At 38.9% G+C, this 22,936-nt stretch overlaps 1 protein-coding gene and 1 long non-coding RNA gene across 7 annotated transcripts in view; both read left to right on the top strand.

The window, feature by feature from the left end:
* The window catches only part of LOC129750182 (transmembrane protein 47), a 205,426-nt gene extending 201,898 nt beyond the window's left edge, over positions 1 to 3,528 (top strand). For all 3 annotated transcript variants that reach the window (XM_055745440.1, XM_055745438.1, XM_055745441.1), the window contains exon 8: positions 3,487 to 3,528. The gene's annotated coding sequence lies outside the window, so the exon portion shown is untranslated. The remainder of the gene's footprint in view (positions 1 to 3,486) is intronic.
* An 11,089-nt stretch (positions 3,529 to 14,617) lies between these two features.
* Positions 14,618 to 16,978, top strand: LOC129740005 (uncharacterized). Of its 4 annotated transcripts, none has more exons than XR_008736067.1 (6): positions 14,618 to 14,744; positions 14,803 to 15,084; positions 15,143 to 15,522; positions 15,594 to 15,738; positions 15,809 to 15,890; positions 15,959 to 16,978. It is a non-coding gene; the product is annotated as an uncharacterized LOC129740005 (long non-coding RNA). The 4 variants fall into 4 exon arrangements; XR_008736066.1 differs by having other exon boundaries at positions 15,143 to 15,316; positions 15,374 to 15,522; positions 15,594 to 15,890; XR_008736065.1 differs by having other exon boundaries at positions 15,594 to 15,895.
* The last annotated feature ends 5,958 nt before the right edge of the window (positions 16,979 to 22,936 follow it).

Raw genomic sequence — 22,936 nt, forward strand, 5'->3', positions numbered from 1 at the left:
AATTGAAAAGGCACTATATATTCGTTCGTGTGCTCGTGCATCGTCCAATCGGGTTTTTTGACATTTTCACTAAAGGAAAGTTTATTTTCATAGATTTGGTTCGTTTAGAAGGGAAAATATTGAATTTCTTCGCGGTTTATACATTTTCCCCATTGTGCAGTGTGTTAAAAACATCAATACAAACGTGAAGCAGGATGAGATTCAAAGGCAGTTTAACACTAAACATACCGACACATTGTATATACATACCTATTCATACCGCGAGCGGTCAAATGACGGCAAACACCGTTTTCGCTAAAACTCCCTTGTTTCTCAATTGATTTCTACCAAATTTATAGTTTTGAAAAGCTTATAATTCGACTCAAATATGTTTCTCAGACAATTTCCTGCTACAATCAATAACTTTAAAGTTATTTACAGTACAAGAAAAATTTTCTGAAAAAAACACGCTTCAGGAAAAAGGTTGTAAATCAGTTATTAAGTGCTCGAAAAAAAAAATCACTTAGTGCCTGAGAAAGCTGAAGTTAGAAGCTATATGTTGCACATATGGAAATTTTTTTAAAAATTTTCTAAGATCGTGGCCACAAAAAATGTAAAAAAGTTGTGTAAAACCCGTACTTTTCAATCAATCAACCGCCAAAGCTGTTCCTGTTACAGTAGAAAATTTTGAAAAAGTGAATTGAAAAGTAGACGTAATTTGTCACATTTTGGCTCCTTAAGATTTTTAAAATACTAAATACATAACTTTTGACGGCTTTTCAAAGGTAGTTGTTTTGCGAACTTTTTATGAATCTGGATTTTCTGAAACAATCCCTACACCCAAATTCAGCTTTGCACTGGATTTTGAGTACGTTAACGTATAGTTTAGGCAATAAAACTATATGCAAAAGAAAGCAAATTTTATGCCGGTTCTAGTGATGTAACTGCATTGGCGGTGCAATGCTTTACAAAAATATAATAAATATATTTCTGAAAGTAAAACTAGAAAATTTGAGCTAATGCTTGCTTGTTTTTTTCGTTTCTTTTCATCCGTCTTCGTGTGCAAAATAGCTTTGAGATATTACCACCCACTGCGCCCGTCTGCCAAGCAAGAATTTGTGCTTACTTCTCAAAATTCAGAAACTAGTTCACTGTTTTATTTATCATATTTTTGCCAAGCATTGCACCGCCAATGCAGTTACACCACTAGAACCGGTATGAAATAAGCTTTCTTTTGCATATAGTTTTATTGCCTAAACTTTACGTTAACGTACTCAAAATCCAGTGCAAAGCTGAGCTTAGGTGTAGGAATTGTCTTAGAAAATCCAAATTGATAAAAAGTTCGATACACAGCTAACTTTGAAAAGTCGTCATAAATTATGTATTTCGTATCTCAAAAATCTAAAGATGCCAAAATGTGACAAATTACGTCTACTTTTCAATTCACTTTTTCAAAATTTTCTACTGTAACAGGAACAGCTTTGGCGGTTGATTGATTGAAAAGTACGGGTTTTACACAACTTTTTTACATTTTTTGTGGCCACGATCTTAGAAAATTTTTAAAAAAAATTTCCATATGTGCTACATATAGCTTCTAACTTCAGCTTTCTCAGGCACTAAGTGAATTTTTTTTCGAGCACTTAATAACTGATTTACAACCTTTTTCCCGAAGCATGTTTTTTCAGAATTTTTTTTCTTGTACTGTAAATAACTTTAAAGTTATTGATTGTAGCAGGAAATTGTCTGAGAAACACATTTGAGTCGAAATATAAGCTTTTCAAAACTATAAATTTGGTAGAAATCGATTGAGAAGCAAGGGAGTTTTAGCGAAAACGGTGTTTGCCGTCATTTGACCGCTCGCGGTATGAATAGGTATACCACATGCGTTTTTCGAAACCCGTAACACTTAAAAAAATTTAAAAACGCAAAAATACTTGCATTTCAAAAACAAAAATAGTCCTGTCGTTAAATTTGCGAAAAAACAATTATATAAGGCGTAATCATCGTTTAAAGATCAAAAACCGTCATTTGACCGCCTCCGGTACGTTTAGTGTTAAAACGAATTTAAAATCAGATCTGTGGAATCACGATCGGCCGACCCATCTTCAGAGTACTATTGAGACTTTAAGCCATCACAGACTGCACAAAATTTGCCCAGAAGCGATGAAATTCGATGTGATTCTGTGATCTCGAAAATCATTTGAATTCTGCGCAAATTCGATAATTCTACGGTGGCTGTTTGCATCTGGGCTCATCCACTAGCGATAAAAACATAATTCTAGCTAACGCAAACGATTTCTGGTGAAAACAGCAACTAAAACTAAATAAATCATCTGTCTCCAGCAGGGCGAAGTATATGGCCTGAAATTTGTTTAAACAGGGATAAACTTACCACAATGGGTTGTGACGAAAGAAATTTCGAGCCCGACCGATTTCACGCAACCCGATTGCGCACTCATTCAAGTAGCTTCATACACGTTGCAAATCGTATTCGCAGTCATAGAACTTCATCGAATTTCATCCCATTTTTGTGCAAATGTGATAGAATGTATGGCCCACTTTAATCGAACAGGATCGAAATTTCTTGCGCAACTGCCTTTTTTGACAAATATGTTTGATCAAAAATCCGGCCATTACTCCGTCTCAGCTAAGGAAGAGGCGTTTTTTTTGTTTCAGTTGCTGTTTCCGCCAGCAGTCGTTTGCAATTGCGAACACACAATGGCATAATGTATGTTGCTGTTTGTACAAATTTCAGGACATTTACTCAGCCCCAACCGAAGCGGTTTTTTTTTGCTGTTGCTGTTTTCGCCAGCAATCGTTTGTGTTCGCTCGAAATATATATGTATCGTCGTGGAATCATCGTATTTGCACACGCCCGCTTTATGGTGTGGCAGCAAGGGATGTAGAATCAGGTTTCAAAACCTGGATTAGGATATAAGTTCAGGTCCAGTACACGTGCGTCGCCACGCTCATTTTGGTAGTTCCACAAGCCAGGCCCAAAGAAATTCCCGTAGCGAGAAATTAATGAAGGAGAACTCCAAGATTTGCAACGTGTGGATAAACTGAGCGGGCTATCTTTAGCAAGAGAGCGTCACCCGTTTTTGATGTGACGGGCCTCCTAGTAAATATTCCCGTCACACGAATATGGGTGCCATGGTGACGAACGTGTTAACCAAGGTTTGGGATCAGAGTTTAGATCAGAGTCTAGTATCCGAATTCCAGATCCAGGATATGGATTTAAGTTCGGAACTCTAAGATAGTCCTGGATGTGGATTTATAATCAGATCCAAGGAAGATGAATCAGCATCAGGACACAGGACCAGAATAAAATTCGGGATCTTGATTTTTGTTAGGATCATATTATGGATTATGTTTGTAATCAGACTTCAATTATAAAAGACTTGTTTTGTTTATGAGGTCAGATAATATCTTTTTAGCCAATCCAAATAGTTCTTATTTTCATTCGGCATATTCAAAACTAATCCAACTGTTATCTTTCGCTTTCAGTTTCAAAAGAAAATTCGAGTAAAAACTAATTGTCGTTCACAATCCTCTCAATGAAAAGTGTTTTGGAGACGAAGGCGAAAGAGTACGCAGCAGAAGAAGACGTACCGAGAAGAATACCGAACCGCCGCGAGACAACGAGCCAAATCGAAAGAATGCCAACAAACCAGTCGCTGACGGAAAAACGTAACGGAAACCAGCACACGCATCACATCAAGCCACAGAAGACGAATTTAACCAGAGAACAGCGAATATCATTCAAGGAGCGATCAAGCAACGGAAAGAACAGGAAATAGGGACAGCAAAAACAAACGAAACACACGCAAAAGTTACAACGGATACACACGAACTCACGTTCAACAGATCAAAAAGTCTCTCCTTCAGAAAAGTTAAAACAAAAATAAACGAAAACCAATTCCCCGAGGATACAATCGTCCTTAAATGGGAAACCTTTACTTGTTAAATGTGCTCGGAACCAAAATCAATATGTAATCAAAAAGTTTTGAAATGTTGCACTCTTTCCCGACTAACAGTCGATTGTATATCGAGAAATGTCCTCTTCTTTCTATATGAATCAGGAATTAAAAGGACACTAAGTGATAAACAATTTACGTTGTTAGTCTTCGGAGTTAAGCTTTTAGTTTGTGTTAATTTTTAAACGTGCTACTAAATTTGCAAAGCAAAGCTATAGGTGGATCAGTAAAAGCGAATCTTATCGCGTACCAATGCGTAGCAGCTATGTGTAAAAAAATACTTTAGAGCCAGCACGAATCAGCGAACAGAACAATCTTAATGTATGTTTTCATTTAACGGTTGGATCAAAACGCAGTCGCAGGAATATTGATGTTTTAGTTAGGCGTCAGAGCAAGAACGTTATAAGCAAAATCAACCTTAGCCCCACTACTATTACTACTAAACTTTGGAACAAACAGCCAGCCAAGCGCATTATTCAGGAAACCACCACTTTCGGTCAGTAGAAATGTAACAAGGACAACAGAGAATACACCCTGGTTAAGAACAAACGGAAACAGCAGCAACTTGAACACAATCCATTATCAAACAGCAAATCAGAATCAACAGCAGAAGTAACCATGATCGGGATAGGTAGTTGAACTAAACGCGATTTTTTGAGAAGGAAGGTAAGAAACGAATTCGAAAAGACAGAGAGCCGGTAAACATCAAGGAAGTCACGCTTAACGACCAAAACAGCGAACGGCAAGCGACTCGAGGAAGCGAAACAACGGAATCGCTCTGGCGAGAACTGCTGCAGGAGAGACCTCAGAACATCTTGGAACTCCGCAGCCTTCTCTCGCCGGTGGGAGTGCAAAGCTGAACAACAATATCCACACAATGAGAACACACTTAACACGAACGAACAACATCGAAGAACAAGCATAAAAGTATAAGAACGTGACAAGGGCAAGGGTGAGGCACCGTAAAACCAAACGCTAAACAACTAGAATTTACAATTGAAGAAAATAAATAAAACACGTATTTATTAAGAGATTTATTTCGCGGGAGTTTCTCGCCGAAGAGGAAGGGAGAGCCGATTCAATTTTTACAAACTGTACGAATCGAAGGAGGGTAGAGTACCGGGAGGATCAATTCAATCTAGGCCGATGCAAGATGTGTAGTCAATACAGCATGTAAACAGAACATGAAGTGGAAACATCCGGGAATCGATTGAACTAAGATTGAAAGTAACTCAAACTATTGCATCTTATACTACACAGAAAAAATACTATTGTAAAATATTTACTCGATGAATTTGTACTTTTAAACAAGCCGTTTTTCGTTCCACGTTTTTCTTTTTGTACATTAGGGATCTCAACAAAAAAAAATGGTTAAATATCGGTGAAAACAAGCAAAATTTAACATACTTGCGAGACAGAATATGTGGTTTTTTCTTATACAACAAGAACAAAAAAGGTAGCAAGCGAAACTAGTATATCGAAACGAATTTTCTACTTTTTGAATCGAAGCAAATTCACTCCACTAGAAATCATCATCAAACGATCCCCAAACAATACGCAAAACAGAAAAGAATAGAGCCAATGTAAAAATTCGTCACCAAAAACTAACCCGTCACAAATGGCAGAGCATGGAAAGGGATTTCCAGAAAAAAAATCATCTCGGATGCTAGAAAATCTCAATGAAGGAGAACTGAATCAGTATCTTGCTTCGGAATCTAATCAAAATCAACTGAAACACTCCATATCGAAGAAACACAAACACTGTTCCAAACTACCATTTTTCGACAAAAACGCGAACAAACCCTTGTTGAAACACAATTCTAGCGTAGCTAAAATATCTTTTTTTTTTCTTTTTGTAAACAGTTTTTGATCATTCACAAACCTTTCCTATTTATTTAAATTTTTCACTTTTTTTCGTGACAATTTCACGTATTTAAATATTGGTCTAGTTATTCAGATTCATTGGCATCGTGGTTCAACAACTATCATCAGAATCTCGTCTACTTTTGTGTACATAAATTTAAATTATCTTTTATCATGCATTTGAAATCCTGCTTGTGTTAAAAATCTCTTGTGTCAACAGCACATTCAATTAGAATGATCAGGTACTGAAATCATTTTGTAAAAATAGTGTTTTTATGTTTTACTTTTTCGAAATAAGCTAACAGGTATTTCCCAATCAATTTTTATAAACCCAAACAAACCATCATATCTGGATACTTTTTTCCACGTGTAGATTAGAGCGCCTAGTTTAAGGCTCTTCCATAGTAATAACCTTCTGGAAATTTCATCAACCGGGGAGGAAACTTTTATACTACAATCTCTTTCCAACCGAAATCTGTTCGGCAATCATTAGACTGGACAGATTTATAACTAGTAAACCGGCACAAATCACTTTTGCATTTTTTTTTGTCTCAGCTTTTCCTGGTATGTGTTTTAAAGATAAATTTTATTTACGTTTTTTTTTTGTGTAGATTAGGTTAATGCTCCAAAAACATTGAAACCACTAATTGGTTTATTTTGTAAAATATGTTTTCAACCTTCGAATCAGATAAAATATTCAAAAAGAAAAGAACATCCTTCGATCACCCTAATTAGCAAAATAAAAAAACCAACCAATAAATTATTCAAATTGATATACAAAAAGAAATCTGAATCTTGTCAATTGTGTACATAAGTAAGTGAAACGATTCAAAATGCTCGCTATATACACCTAAATTATCAGCATCCTACTGTAATTATATTATAAATCAATTGAATTTCAGCAGCAGCAACAACAAAAACAACAGAAAAAAAAAAACAAATAAAAACGGAAGTAAACAATAAAGAGTTTCAACAATAGGAATTGGTGAGATAGATGGAATTGTTTGCCGACAAGCAGTAAAAAAATAAATGTATTTGTGTTGTTTTCCTTTATCCGAAAGCCTTGAAAAAAGCTAAATCCTAGATGACAGACGTAAAAGCTCGACTTTCTGTTCCCCTGAAAGTTCAATAAATTTTATGCTGATGACTGAGCGAATATAGTAAGAAGATATTATTTTTAAGCATTTTACAAATGATCAAACCCGATTTAATACACCTGACAGTGTAGACAAAATTTACATAAATGACAAAAGTAAAAAATTGATATAAATGGCAACAGTAAGTAAGTTTTGTCAAATTTGTCAATTCTGTTATATCTGCCATTTTATTTTAAGAAGTCAAAGTTGAAATAGTTTATCGACGCTGTTATTTTAAACCTCAGTTTGTTGAGAAATGCATTTTTTTTTAGTTCGTAGCTATGTTTAAACTAAAAATCACGTAATATTATTAAATGTCATTTAATCACTTTGATTTATTTTTTTTTTCAAGGAATTCAACAGCAAGCTGTCATTCTTCCCAATTCCTTTTGTTTCTGTATTCAAATCTAATTCGTTTTTTTTTCTTCGTTTTTTTCTATACATCATTAAGTTTAGAACTTTTACGAAATTTTATCAATTTGCCTTCTTCTGATGGGTAGTTAGAGAGAACTATGCGTATATTGCGAGAAGACTTAGCCCTCGCACGAAGTGTAACCTGTATATGACGCTTATTAGACCGGTTGTTCTCTACGGGCACGAGACATGGATATTGCTCGAGGAGGACCTGCGTACACTCGGAGTATTCGAGCGACGAGTGTTAAGAACCATCTTTGGCGGCGTATAGGAGAACGGAGTGTGGAGGCGAAGGATGAATCACGAGCTTGCGCGACTCTACGGCGAACCCAGTATCCAGAACATGGACACGTTGCGAGAATGCCGGACGACTGTCCTGCAAAGCAGGTGTTCGCTACGAATCCGGTAGGAACAAGAAGAGCGGGGGCGCAACGAGCGAGATGGTTAGACCAAGTGGAGCGTGATCTGGCGAACGTAGGGTGCCCGAGAAATTGGAGAACGGTTGCCATGGACCGAGTGAATTTTAGGAATTACGTTCGTCAAGTTATGTCGTAAGACGGAATACTATGTAAATAAAATAAATATGCGTAGAATATTGTCGTCTAGCTGACAGACAGTCCTCTGTCTTGCGTAAATTTGGCAGTCAATCAAAATGTGGCGGACTGTGACTGTGACTACGCAGTCACAGGAGGGACAAACGGGGGGGGCCTCTTAATCTTGGAGGTATGAGTGGGTTAGTTCGGTATGGCGGAGACGTGTAAGAGCGTGTTTTTTAATAGGGTTTGTGCGGTCAACCCACTGTTGGGGACTATTTTTGTGGTTCGATTGTTGAACCAGGTTTTCTCCCAGGCATCTTGTTGTGGGATGGGCACTTTGATAGAATGCAAGGCGGTCGGCAGCCTCGTTATCTGCAGTACCTGCATGGTCAGGTATTAACACCAGAGTTGCCGTTTTTATCAAGCGCAATATCGCTGATGGAAGAGATCCAGGGGTGCTTTATGTTGCCTAATAAAACGGCTTTAAGCACACTCGCAGAGTCGGAAAAGATTATTGGAGGGTTAGAGTTAGGATGGGAGTGTTGTAGGGAATAAAGTAGGGCGAAAGCTTCTGCGCTGAAGACAGAGCACTGTGGAGGCAGACCAATGCTGCGATTGTTGTTCAGATCGTGGATACCACAGCCGACTTTCCCATCAATGGAAACCCCAGACCGTAGAGAGCGGCTGGGAGAAGCCATCAGTGTTGAAATCGTAATAGAGAGTCGCGATTTGCGAAGCTAGATGATTTACTCAGAATGCGTAAAATGTTGATTATATTAGTAGCATTCTTTCTTACTTGTTTTGATCGCCCAAACACAACAAGACATGCAGAGCAAACTCGACGACCTCACCGAAAGCTCCAAGGCAGCAGGTCTCAAAATCAATGTCGGAAAGACCAAGTCGATGGAGATCAATACAGAAAATCGTTCTAATTTCGTGGTAGCTGGACATCAGGTTGAGACAGTGGAGTGCTTCCAGTATCTTGGTAGCCAGATTACGCCTGATGGTGGTACCAAGAAGGACATCGAAACCCGGATCAGAAAAGCCCGATTTGCGTTTGCGAGTCTCCGAAACATCTGGCGGTCACGCCAGATCTCTCTACGAACTAAGATCCAAATCTTCAACTCAAACGTCAAATCCGTATTGCTGTACGGGTGTGAAACTTGGTGCACATATGCGGTGACGACGCGAAAACTGCAAGTTTTTGTGAATCGCTGCCTGCGGAACATCATCCGCGCTTGGCGGCCTGGCAACTGGATCTCAAACGTTGAACTTCATCGCCGGTGTCATCAAAAGGCGCTAGAAATCGAGATTCGGGAACGTAAGTGGAGATGGATTGGGCACACGCTGCGAAGAGATGAAAACGAGATTTGCAGAGAGGCGCTTGACTGGAATCCAGATGGGCATCGAAGAAGAGGCAGGCCCAAAAGCTCGTGGCGACGAAGTCTAGCCGCTGAAATCCGCACAGTTGACGAGAACCTTGGCTGGCAGCAAGTGAAGACGCTGGCTCCGGATCGCCAGCAGTGGAGATATTTTATCTCAGTCCTATGCGCCGGTCAATCAGCGCTGGACCCTTAGGTAAGTAGGTTTCTTACTTGATCTAGAAGGTGTTTGAAATTAAGGTGGTCATCAATCCAAACCCCAAGGAGTCGGAAGGAATGAACCAGAGAAATAGGTTGTTCAAACATGGTGATGGGAGGGATTTTCTTGAGTTTCTTACGGTTCGCGCCAAGGTGTACGAGTTTAGATTTTTCCGGAGAGAACTGAAACCCGACAGAGGGAGCCCAGTCGGCAACAACATTTAAAGCGGGTTGTAGTCGTTTTCGTGCCGTTCGCGCAAATGGAGAAATTGAAATCAGGAGGATATCATCAGCGTAAACGAGAATTTTGATGTTGTTGGGGATGATGTCAACAATGGAGTTTATGGCTATTAGGAAGAGGGTCGGTGCGATAACTGATCCCTGGGGGACCCCAGTATTAACAAGTTTGGGATTGGATAGGGTACCGTTTACGAGAACTTGGATTGATCTATTTGAAAGAAAGCTTTGGATGTATTCGAATAAACGTTCTCCGATTTTCCATATATGTAGGGAGCTGAGAATTGTGCTTTGGTTGACACGATCGAATGCCTTAGATAGGTCCAAAGATAGGAGTTCGATGTGTTGATGTTGTTCTAGCGCACTATTCTCAGGATGACAAAATAATCGTCCATGGATCGACCCGGGCGAAAAACAAACTGATATTTGCTCAGGAGGTTGTTTTGGTCTAATATGGTGACTAGACGATGGTTGACCATTCTTTCCATAATTTTCCCTGCACAGTCTAGGAGAGTAATAGGACGGTAACTGTCAATTTTGCAGGGGTTTTTGGGGTTTAGGGATTGGTACGACTAGACCACGTGTCCAGGTTTCAGGGATGTTGCCGGTATTCCAAATATTATTAATTATATTAAGAAACGTGATTTTCGCTGAGGGGACAGATTTTTTAAAAAGGGGTACCCTATATCGTCGGGCCCAGAAGAAAGGCCTTAAACCTTATGAAGGGCAGAAGAGGCTCGTTAAAGCTAAATTCGGTGTTGTAGATTTGATCGTTGGGGTTGAGTGAGGAGGAAGGAGAGGGATAGTGGAGGTCGGATGAGGAAGATTGATTGGAGTGAGCAAGACAGTTGAGTGTTAGTGTATTGGCTATTCAGAAGGAGATGGAACTGGTTTTAACGGGTTATCCCCCTGACCGACCTTAATTTTGTCCCACAGAACCTTGGAGGGGGTGTTCGTGTGGATCTCCTCGCTGAACTTCTGTCAGCAGTTAGTTTACGCAGTACGAACTGCTAATCGGGCTGATGATCTGGCATTTTTAAAGTCGGATAAGGCGTTTTGCTTTCGGGAATCGTTATTCGGTATGCGCTTTAGTAGTCGAAGTGCTTTCCTTCTTTTCTTGATAGCTTCTCATACATCGGGACCCCACCATGGGACCGCTGATTTGCTAGGTGTGCCAGTTCTCCGAGGGATGAATTTGGAGCCAGCGTTCATTAGGATTTCATTAAAGGAGAGGATTTATTTTTTATTTTTTAGGTTTTATTTTTGACACTTTACCAGCATTATGGCATTCGTGTCTAGATTAAAGGAGAGGATGGTAGTAGAATTTTTCAGGGGGATAAGATCATCAATATAGTTTTGATAACCAAACCAGTCAGCATCTTGAAATCGCCATCGGGGTCTGGTGGCGACTGTGGGGGTGGGACGAACAAGTTTCAGGAGTATCGGGAAATAGTCACTTCCGCCGTTGTCTTCAAATGCAGACAATCTGAGCTTGGGCCCGAGCGACCATGATAGGAAGCTAAGGTCAATAGCGGGTGTAGATATTGCCAGTGTGAGAGCAAATTCGGGTGTGGGTGCCGTCATTCAGTATAGTAAGGCTGTTAGCTAAGGCGGAATCTGCAAGAAAGCGACCCTTTCGGTCGATTCCTTTCCACCCCAGTCAGTTGAGTGAGCATTGAGGTCACCAAGTATTAACATGGGCGTAGGAATTTGGGGAATAACATCCTCTAAGCCTTTGGCAAAAGCTTCGAACGAGAGGGATGGTGAGGCGTATAGCGATACGATGGATATTTTTATTGGAGCCTCAAGTCACGCAGATAACATTTAAAGTGGATTTGATGGTAACAGGAGAGTATGGGTAAACTTTTTTGATTTCAAGTCCGACGCCTCTACTTTGAGGGTCTAGGGGGGATTTAAAAGAGTGTAGATCATAACCTTTAATCAAATTGTGGGGTACAGAAGATGGAGGTAGAAGGGTTTCTTGGAGGGCAATAACTATAGGGGAAAATTTGGCAGTAAGTAGTTTAATTTCTGGGAGACGAGTTTTCAGTCCAAATATGTTCCACTGCAAGGCAAAATTTGTGATGGTTTCTGGGTTGGATTATTGGCAGACATTGCAATCAGGAGGATTGCGGATTTATACCTAAGGGGGGGGGGGGGGTGGGGGTGCGAGAACTGGGTTGGGTGTCGTACATCGGGGGGTTGGGTTGAGTAGATTTTCTAGTTTTAGTATTTCTCACTGGTGAAGTCTGGTCGGGAGATTCAGAAGCTCAGCCACGCTTTGGGGTAGAGTTGACGCTTGGGGAATAATCTACGATGTCCATCGAAGCTTCGCTGTTGGTGTCAGTTTAAGTGGTGTCCGAGTCTTCAATGATGCTGTTTTGCTTCTCTATCTCGAGGATTCGGGCTTGGAGTTGGGCTTTTTGCTCGAGGAGGATAGCAATCTGTTTCTCGAGTGTTAAGACGAAGCTGGAGTTTTGAGTTGGTGGCGGCATTGAGGCGAGATCGATATTGGTTGACAGCATCGGGATGGGAAATACCCAGGTCCACACGAAGGCGGATGACGAACAGAACGTGTTGGAAGTTGGGACATTCCCTGTTGATAGTAGGGTGATCACCTTGGCAGTTTACACTGTGGGCGGGATTTGGACACGTTTGGTGGATTTCGTTTTCGCCACAGGTTGGGCAGATGGGTTGATTGGAGCATCGAACTTTGGTGTGACCAAACTTCCCACACAGAAAACACTGCATGGAACGAGGGTAGTAAGGCCTGGTAGCAACCCGTAGGTAGCCAAACCAGACGTGATTCGGGGGAACTTTACCTCGGATAGTGAGCACACCGTGGGGACAGTTTTACCACTGACCATACTGACTGGACAGTCGATTTCGGTTTTTGGATAATTCACGCAATCTGGAATCGATAGTACGCATTATCGATTCCAGAGTGCGCATCGATCGATTTGAAGAAATGCTATCCCAGTTAGAAAGTGCCACCCGACTTTCGCAAAAAACAGGCAATTCGGACGATAAAATCGTGCAAATCAGGTACATTTTTCCTACAGGGCATTTCTACCGGAAAAATTATAGGTTCGCCACCTGCCGTCGGTATTGCGAACCTGCTAAATTTGACGAAAAAAATTAGCCAGAAAATGATCGAATTTTTGTTCTAAGTGTCCTGTCAGTATGATCAGTGATTTTACCTTCGACCTTCCTAGTGAAGTGATGAACCTTGGTCACATTTAGTCCTGAAGAGCTTTGCAGATATCGATTTCGTCGAGATCCGCAACCTCACGACAGGAAACTACACACTGGCACTGGTTTCTTGTAGGATGAAGCTCAATGGAGACTGGAGTGCCGTCGATGAGCTCTTTCATTTGGAGAAGCTGGTCGCATTGTTTTTCACTCCGGATTGTAAGAAGGATAGATTTTCCTCCGTCAGTGGGGTATACTTTGTCAATGCAGCCGGCAACCTGGTCGATTGATTTAGCAATAACAAACGGGTTTTGGGGTAGTTTATGTTCGTTGGCTGGTTTCAGTAGAAGGAATTGGGCCTCGCCATGAAGATGGTTTGGATCCACTTCTCCCCAGGGCGGAAAAGATTCCGCCATACGAAGACCGAAGCTATTTCACGATATAGCAATAAAGTTCGGTACACTTGAAACAGTTTGAGAAAATCCTAAGATTTGGATGTCTGTGATAGAGACAATCAGCTAACTGGTGAAAATCTCGGAGCAAATGCACTAATTAACTTGTTGCATTGGCGACTCGAAACGAACTGCGGTTTAAGAATTATGATTCAAAATTTAATGTCAACAAAGCATTTTGTTCAGTCCGCAGAGCGTTTTCAATTCGCTTTTTTGAACGTACGATTCGGACGATGTACAGCAACTCAATTTTTCGAACGGCATGACCACGAATGACATAAATACATAAGCGGCATGATAGAAACTTGATAGCATGATATGTACTATGAAAAAAGAAAATTTTAACATTGAAATCCATTTTTTAAGATAAAAATCATTTTAATTGTGTAACCCAGTTTCGCAAAAAACGTGAGCAAAGGGTACAAAATTCACACACAATTACACAAACATCGAAAGGACTCATCGAGCTGATTCGATAGATACCTATACCTAAAGGTATTTCTAAGACCCATAATTGATAATATTCCAAATCGACCGATAGCTATACCTTTCTGTGAGATATGCAAAACCATCAACTCACTAACAGAGAATCAAATCTAGAACTGATAATTTTACTCGCCCAATATGCTGTTTTGATACCTACGTTCCATATATTGCTCATACAGAGAAAAGATGGATTTTTGCAACTCTTCCAAAAGAAGAAGAAAAACTACCGCAAGACGTCAAAGCTGTTGCACTGAAACAAACAATTCAGATTATATTTATGAGTTTTTGCGGGCAAAAAAACATTTTTTAAAAGTCAATTATGAATGATGCAGTGACATTTAAATCCGTTTTCAATGCATTTTACCAATTCTTAAGTGATTTATCACATTTATTTAGAAAAAAAATGTATCGAATCATAGATTTGAAAAAAAAACACAGAAGCCAATCTATTTCTTTATTTATAAAAATCTGTAGTATTGAATTATTTATTTTCTTAATTTAAAGCTGATGGTATAACAACCCGCATAAGCAAATATCATACACGTAATCATCCGTATTATTCTGATCTGATTACACGAGTAGTGACTATTCGAGTAATCTTTCTGAAATCTTTAAAATTTTACCTAACTCTGATACTTTTCACGCGTCTTCGCTTGATAAGATAAAAAAATATTCATGAAAGATACGAGTAAAAATCCTTAAAACAAAACTCAAGATGCATCTGAGTGTGTCTTCACTGTCAACAAAAATAAATAAAAATGGCGTGCGGCTTTAGTTTTGTGGACCCGTACATTTCCGGGAAACCCGTTAAATTGTGCCAGGAAACCCATGAATGGCCATAACAGTACTCGAGAAAAGCGTACCATGGTCCACGGCAACGCAAGCGATACAGGTAAGTGGAATATTTTTATTTGTTCAGCGAAAATTTTAATTTTTCAAACCTCCTAAAGCACGACTAAGAACAGCGGATGCGAGGACAAGCTCCACCACGGCGGAACATGCAAAGGATGTCAATAAGCAGCATTCAAGATACCCAGCTGCAATCATCTATTCCGAACCAGTTCCTCAGCCACGATTGCAACCACAAGCGCCAGCCGTCACTGATAGCTGATAGAATCACCAGCGGCAACAGCACCAACACCAAATCAAACATCCGCCGGAAGCGTTCCTGCATCACTACTTTTTGTCTTCTGGTAAAATCTAAAGCGGAAAAGCTACAAATCGGTGATGAGGTGAGATTTTGTGTTTGGTTTTAAAAGTTCTCCATTAATGGCTTTATTTAATTTTTAGGCTCTGGATGCTTTGAAAGAACAAACATTAAGTGTCCATTTGAATGTGAAAACTGGTTGTCAATCTGAACAAAAAATGCTTACTCAATCAAAGTCGGTCGGTGGAAAATGCTATGCCCCCAAGAAACATTCATCTCCATCTAGAATCACTGAATCAAAGAGGCAGGTGCTCGAGGTAACGAGAACCTCAATTATGGAAACAGCATTCATATACCATTGTTTATTTTGAAAGGTTTGTCACATTCGATAAAAATGCATGCCTTTGGTTCCATATCAGCCAAAAGAAAATGCACACAACCGGAGGAGCCAGCGCTTGAAGCAATAACAAAAAAACGACTTCTCCAGAACCGCACTCGCACTACAGGTTCCAGCTCCAGGTGGGTGAGTACCTGTACCATATTGTCTAGAGGAACTCGATTGTCCCCTAAAAGTGTATATTTATAATTTTTCAGCTCTACATTGGGATTTGTCGGCCATGTTGACCATGTTTTCTACAGTGAAAGGACTGCAACCCAAGCCGACGAGGTGATGTTCATTAGCAGCGCAAACGCTAGCTGCAGCCACCGATAGCCAAGTAACTTTCTATACCAAGTCGATGTGAGGGCTTATTATAAGGCAGATAATGCGTGAAAAATAGCAATCTCTCATGAAATTATCCATTGCACAGATTCGAAAAGCCACAAAAAAACCAAAAAGACGCTATTTTAGACAGAATTACAGCTCCGGTGGCACATTTAACCAGCACCACGGTAATGTAAAGTGCATATTTAGAATCTTTAAATATTTTATATGTATGTATATCTTTTTGTTATTTTAGGTTAAATGTTCTAACAGCAACATCTTCTTCTGGTTGAATGATGTCAGGGTGCTCAAGACTTTTGAAAGCTAAAAACGCACTGAGGCTAAATTCAAGATAAAAATCATTATTACCGAACGGCAATTAAGATCCTATCAACAAACTAGATGACATTTGTGATGCTAAATATCAGCTCAAATGAGCCAGCGATTGCCACCTATTTTATGGATAAAAGTTCTATTTTTTCTTCGAACATTCCAATGATTCGAATGGAACCGATGTAACAGAAGGACCGCTTTTAAAAGGATTCACGTCGACATGTTTTTTAATGTTGTTTTAAGACGTTTAGACCTTTTTTTATAACCGCAATAGTTAAGTTAATATTTTCTAAAAGCTATTGCAATTTTTAGTGTTCATAATAGAATTTACATTAAGAATGAATGTAAGACAACAGAATGTTCAATTCATGTTTCTAAGATACTTAGTTGGCAATTTAGTCTGAAAATGTATGCCCAAATTAAATGGAATGGAATGAATAAAATGGAATGAAATGGAATTAAGGCCAGGATAGAAATAGTATCAATTATCAATTTTTTTTCAATTTATTATCAGACTATAGTACTATGATATGCCTTATAATTTCTACATAAAACAGCTTGAAGCAGAATTGAAAATAATAATTTAAAATAAAATTCAGAATCAGATATCAAATTTTTTGAACCGTAAGATATAAGAATTCAGAATGCTAAACCAAAATTACAAAACCTATTTTAAGACTAAAGATGTCAATGTCATGAGTCTATCGTTTTCAGAATTGGTATCAAAAAGTATCAGATCCTCTTTTTATGCATTCAAAAAATTTCAAATTTGAATATTGAAAACTGGAAAGCACTTTGGATTTTCAAACAACATTAAGAAAAATTCTGAAAAGCATTACAGGTTAATTAAGGCTGAACGTACAAATCAGCCTAGAAAATTTCTTTGCATCTTATGAAAATTTGTATGAACATCAAACTTAAATTAGTGCCAAAGTAAATAAAAGTAAACGCAAAGTATATAAGCATGAAATTACTGAAAAAGTAACTATATATAATATTAATTATAATATAAAATTATATTTATGTGTTGTGAATAAAATGCTTTTAAAACGATTTTAATGCTGATTTTCATTTTTCATTTCAAAAATTATAATTTTAATAATTGCATCAAAAGTACACGATATGTTGTATCGTTATTTTTCTTATGAGAGAATTATTAAGTGAAGATTCCACGTATGATACAACTCGCTTGGAGCGAGTAGAAAAAAGCAAAAAAAATGAATGGTTACTCTACTTAACGACCCGTTCCCTGTATCGTAAAGTGCGTCCAAACGATTCCATTTCATGAAAAAATAATAAGCCCTATCTTACATTAATAATCCAAAACTATAGAAGTAATCTTTTGGGTGTCTTGGGAAGAAGATAGTGGGAATAGTCACTATATAATACTGATTTATGCGGGTACTCGGTAGTCGACTACTGCACTAACAAGGATAGCATCGCGAACAACAGTGTGAACAGTGTTTTCTTATATTTTATATGTATCTATGTGTTGTGAATAAAATACTATAAAAACAATTTTTAAACCAATTATCATTTCAAAAATATTAATTTGAATATTTATATCAAAAGGACACAATATGTTGTATCGTTATTTTTTTATGAGACAATCATTAAGTGAAGATTCCACGTATGATACAACTCGCTCGGAGCGAGTAGAAAAAAGCAAAAAAATTGAATGGTTACTCTACTTAACGACCCGTTCCCTGTATCGTTAAGTGCGTCCAAACGATTCCATTTCATGAAAAAATGATAAAACTTATCTTACTTTTATAATCCAAAACTATAGAAGTAATCTTTTGGGTGTCTTAGGAAGAAGATAATGGGAATAGTCACTGTATGATACTAATTTATGCGGGTGGTTGATTTTGGAATTGTTGAACGATCCACTTCCACTCTGTTTCGGAAAGTTTAAAAAGGTTTTTTTTCCTGTTGCATCTGTTAACCGTTCCGTTGAGTTCAAATTTGCTAACCCAATTTCCGATCGTTGTTGGGCTTTTGTTGTAAATTTTGGCAAGCTCTACTTTTGCCAGTGCCAAAAATAGTAGCCAAACAAATGGGAAATTGTATTAGGAGACGCATGTTTCTCCATTTCTGCTTTCAATAGCGCCATACCTGAAAGCGATTTTGTTTTTAAATTTGCAAAAACGTATTTCACTTCTACCTACTTTTTTATTCGCTTATGCTTCTCTTTATCAGAGGACAACAAAAAACACCACCAGAAAAGAGGCCTCAGTTATAAGATGATTATTTCCTTCAGTGTAACTCGGTTACACTGACGAAAAAGCAACCCATCAATCGAGCTGTCAAATTACGGTTGTCAAATTTCGGGTCTAACTACCGTTGCGTGAATCCAATTTTTCTCTGAATACGCAATACATTCTAAAATGATCGTATGAAAGTTGAAAAAACAGCATTTACCTACCAAAGGTGAGGCAATATGCATACATAAATTTCATTTCTTTCTAAAGCTTCGAAAACTTTACAAATTGGGCGCTATCCGACACCTTATTCGTAGCTTTCGGAAGAATGCAAAATTTTGCTCTCATGGTCATCGTTGCCAGAGAAATTATTTTCCAGTTTTCGTATTGGTCAATATTACTCAATTTCCATCTGATGTTCGGCCTTTTGTATAAACTGCTCGTTGTAGAGAGGAAATGACAATAATGATTTTCTTACTTGAAGCTCGGGGGGAGCAAAATCATTTCAAAATATACAAACATGGCAGACTTTCCATCATATCCGACTTAAACTGACGTCAGACGACATTTTATACGACCTTTTTATCATGCAGTTGGATTTGCGATTCGAAACACCATTGTGAACGACTTAAGTTATCATTTCTGAAACGATTTCCACTTTGCTGGGATTATTTTCTCTCAGTCAGTTTTAGTTCTGAGTATATTGTCCGTCAAAACCGAAGGTAAGCATTCAAACAAGAATAGTGAAACGTACCAATTAGTTAGGGCTAGGAAAAGCTACTCTACGTTTTGATTGCCCGGCTGGGCGTTCACTAATTTTGATCTCCTGGAGAATTCGCTGGGGGAACTTTTTTTCCCAAACTTCTGCTGATCGGGTGGAGCTATTGTGCAATAGGGACTTTACTGAAAGGCAAACTAGTCTTGATTGAAATTTTGAAAACCTGTAAATTTAAGGAACATCACTTTATGAAAATAATAGCACACAAACAACTGATTATGATTGGACCATACATTTTAATTTTTATTGGATTTTTAGATCGTTAGACTTGATCTTTTTGCATGAAAACTTTTGATTTTAGTTTTAGAATATCATTTTACATATGCATGATTCTGCATTTTCTTTAATTCACTGTTAAATGAAATGAAATAAGGTAAGTACTTGCGCTTTTAGTTTCTTCTTTTATTTTCAGGATGATGCTGGACTCGTTGCGGCCGTGATGCTCGTTGGTCGACTCGTTGGGGGACCTCGATGAACAGGTAATGGCGGATGACGACGGAGTTAGAGAAGGATTCCAGGTAAGTTGCATGCGGTTCGGAATTGGTCGTCGTAGCCGACGGCTTCGACAGATTGGCCTATGTTGACGGAGGCCAGGTAGGTAACCGTTAGTTTAACGGTCCCATGCGACGAATTGACCTATGTTGACGGAGGTCAGCGTTTCTTAAAGTCCGGGGAGTGGTTCAATGTGCACTTTACACTGTAGGGTGTCTCACGGACAATTGAGTGAGCGTTCTAACTGAATTGGTCGGAATTTTACTAAAGAAGATAGCCCCCCAGGTCATACCATTGCACTAGAACCTCCCAAAATGTAACGGAAGTGGAGGTTTTTTTCACTGATCCCTCGACCTTTGTTGCACCCACACAGTTCACCGGTGTCACGAGGTACAATTGGTGTTTCTCGACACTGGGGAACGAACGGCTTCTTAGTCCACTACACTCGCGCTCACTCAACCGATAACCCGGGAAATTACTTCCGTGTAGGCATCCGGATTACCGTTGTTATACGGATTTTAACGGTTCGAAACGCGATCACTTGTAGCGTGTGATGTCGCAATCAACACTCACCCGGACTAGACTTTGTTAAAGAAGAGAGCTCGTTTGGGGTCCTTCGACCTATATATAGGTTTTAAGCTTCATCTTCTCTCTCTTTCATTTCCGCTTAAGTCCCAGTCCCCATCGAGGACGTGTCCGTTGGTTGACAGGATCAATACAAAATTTTAATTATGGTTGGTGTCTTTCAATTCGATGTTTTTGTGGCATTTTATAGCACTTTTGAATTTGAATTTGAATTGTGATGTTCCATAGAATAATTAAATTGCGTATCCTAATAAATTTAAACATAGAAAAACTAGACCCTATCCTAAATAAATAAATAAATAAGTGCATGCCAAAACAAATAAATATCTAGACAAATAAACAAATTTAATAATTCCTACACAAAAAGGAACAAACAAGAAAATTGATAAATAATTAAACTAACTAATTTCGACACCAACCTAGAGCTGCTAAATACAGGATAGTATTTAGAAATTTACGAACAATAATAAAAAAAAACATAACAATATTTTCAATATCAAAACCAGTTGACCCGAGCAGCAGAGTTTAAATTGTAAACAGCAGAAGGCTGGTTACAATAGAAAAGCTACGAGAGTCCTTTTTTCGTCTAATAAACGGGTCATACATTAAGTAGGCCATAGACTACACAACATTTGTGCAAATGCGATGGAATCCGATGAAATTCTGTCGCTGTAAATACGATTTGCATCGTGGATCGATTTGCACTGCTTGAATGAGCGCGCAAACGGATTGAGCCCAATCGGTCGAGATCGAAATTTTTGTACAAACAACTCTCTATGGCATGGTGTTAGTACAAATTTCAGGCCATTTACTCACTCCAGCCGGGATGGAGAGGGTTTTTGTTGATGCTTCCGCTGTTTTCACCAGTAATCGTTTGTGTTCGCGTGAAATGTGTTTGTATCGTGTGTGGGCGAGCATAGAATTAAACAATAGTCGTGAAATCATCGAATTTGCACACGCACACGAATTTGCACACGTTATTTGTGTAATGTATAGCCCGCTTTACAACACATTAGTACAAGTGCGATGAGCTTCGTGTAATTTCTTAAATTGTGAATACGATTTGCATCGTGTATGACACTGCTTGAATGAGAGCGGAGTCGGTTTAAGTAAAATCAGTCTTGATTAAATTTTTTTGTGCAGACAACCGTCTGTAGTATGGTGTATGGTGCTGTTTGTACAAATTTCCGGCCATTTACTCAGCCGCAGCCGGGCTGAAGATGTTCTTTTTTGTTTTAATTGCTGTTTTTGCCTGCGATCGCTTGTGTTCGCGCGTATTACGTTTGTACCAAAGGACTGAAGCAACTGTCAAATCACATACAAACCGACCGTATTGACTTTTTGGAACCAGAACGTCAGTTCCCCTTTGATTTCAATGGAATTTTGGAACCAAAACGTCAGTGCGGTACTGAAATGTCAGTTCGGAAATTTTCTTCTCTTTCAGCCCCTTGGTTTGTACCATGAGTGGGTGAGCAGAGATAAGATCATCGAATTTGAGCATAATGCGGTGTGGTCTATGGCCCTCTCAAGCTACCATTCTATCTCTCTGTCCCCCTTGTTTGTAAATAATAAGAAATTTTCTCTCATGTGTGAGTGATTCAATAAATTTGAGCTGGAATGCACAATTTATCATCAAAAATGAAAGTTAATAAGAGGCCGTTCAAATATTACGTAATGCAATTCGAGCATTTTCAACCCCCGTTCCCCCCTAAGTAACACATTTGTCTCAGCGAGATTCGATCGCATGATCTATGATATGGAGGACTCAAGGCTTATGCATTAGACTTCAGTTACCAAACGAACCTTCAACACCTTCAAGCAGATACCAAAAACGAACAACTATTTGATTTTGTTTTGAATATTTATTAATTGTCTACTTAACGATCTACTTAAAATACTATCACAGATTTCGTCACCTTCTCTCTCCAACTGTCACTTGGCACTTCCGCCATTGCTCATATTCTCAAAGAATTCAATCAGCGAACTAACCGACCTTCTTCGCTTGCTTTGATCGGCGTCTGTCATCATCGGCCTTCCCTTCAGCTGCTGCTGATTTTTCTTCGGAATCATCCCGACAATACGAGGAACCCTGCTAGATTCTTCCATTCGGCTTCGAAAAGATCCACGATTGTTTGCTGTTTCGCAGTTCATGTGCCGCTCCGATACTGCCCAATGATACCCTTTCACTGATGGCTGATATTCTTGTCTCAGCTGAAGCATTCGTAGCTTATATTCAAAATCGTACTTCGAGAACTGTTCCCGCAGGACTGGCCGAACGAAGGCACAAGATGATGGCTGTTTCTCTGCTACACGGCACATGATTTGAACGGTTCTGTTGGAACCTCTTCTAAGGGCTATTAAAATCAGAAGGGTGGGGTTCTTGCTAATTAGCGTAAAATGTGCGTGCGGTAAACGGCACTGGACTAAACTGATGACCTGAACCCGGATTGATTGCCTATTATAATGTCGGTAAAGTTGTACCTGTGAACATAGGCAAAAGTAAGTATGCATTTGTTAATAGAAATGTGTCTGTCAGTAGATGCAAGTATTCGATTCAGGTATAGCTTGAAACGAGTTTACTTGAGGCGTTCGGGTAATGGTTGAACAGGTATACTGAATCGAGGGTTCTGAAATATTTGGTTTTCTTATTCATTGAAATTCCAAGACAGGTTCATCAATTCGAAAATCGCTGAAACTTCGGGTATCTCAAAGTATTTCTTACAAGCAGTTTCAGGGAGGACTGAAAATCAAAATATACCTGACTTAAAAAAAAACAAACAATAATTCTGATCAACCTTTCATTATTTTTAGAAATTATAACTTCAGTGATATTTCATTAGTTACA

The sequence above is a fragment of the Uranotaenia lowii genome, chromosome 1 (genome assembly GCF_029784155.1).
Source record: "Uranotaenia lowii strain MFRU-FL chromosome 1, ASM2978415v1, whole genome shotgun sequence".
Lineage (NCBI taxonomy): Eukaryota > Metazoa > Arthropoda > Insecta > Diptera > Culicidae > Uranotaenia > Uranotaenia lowii.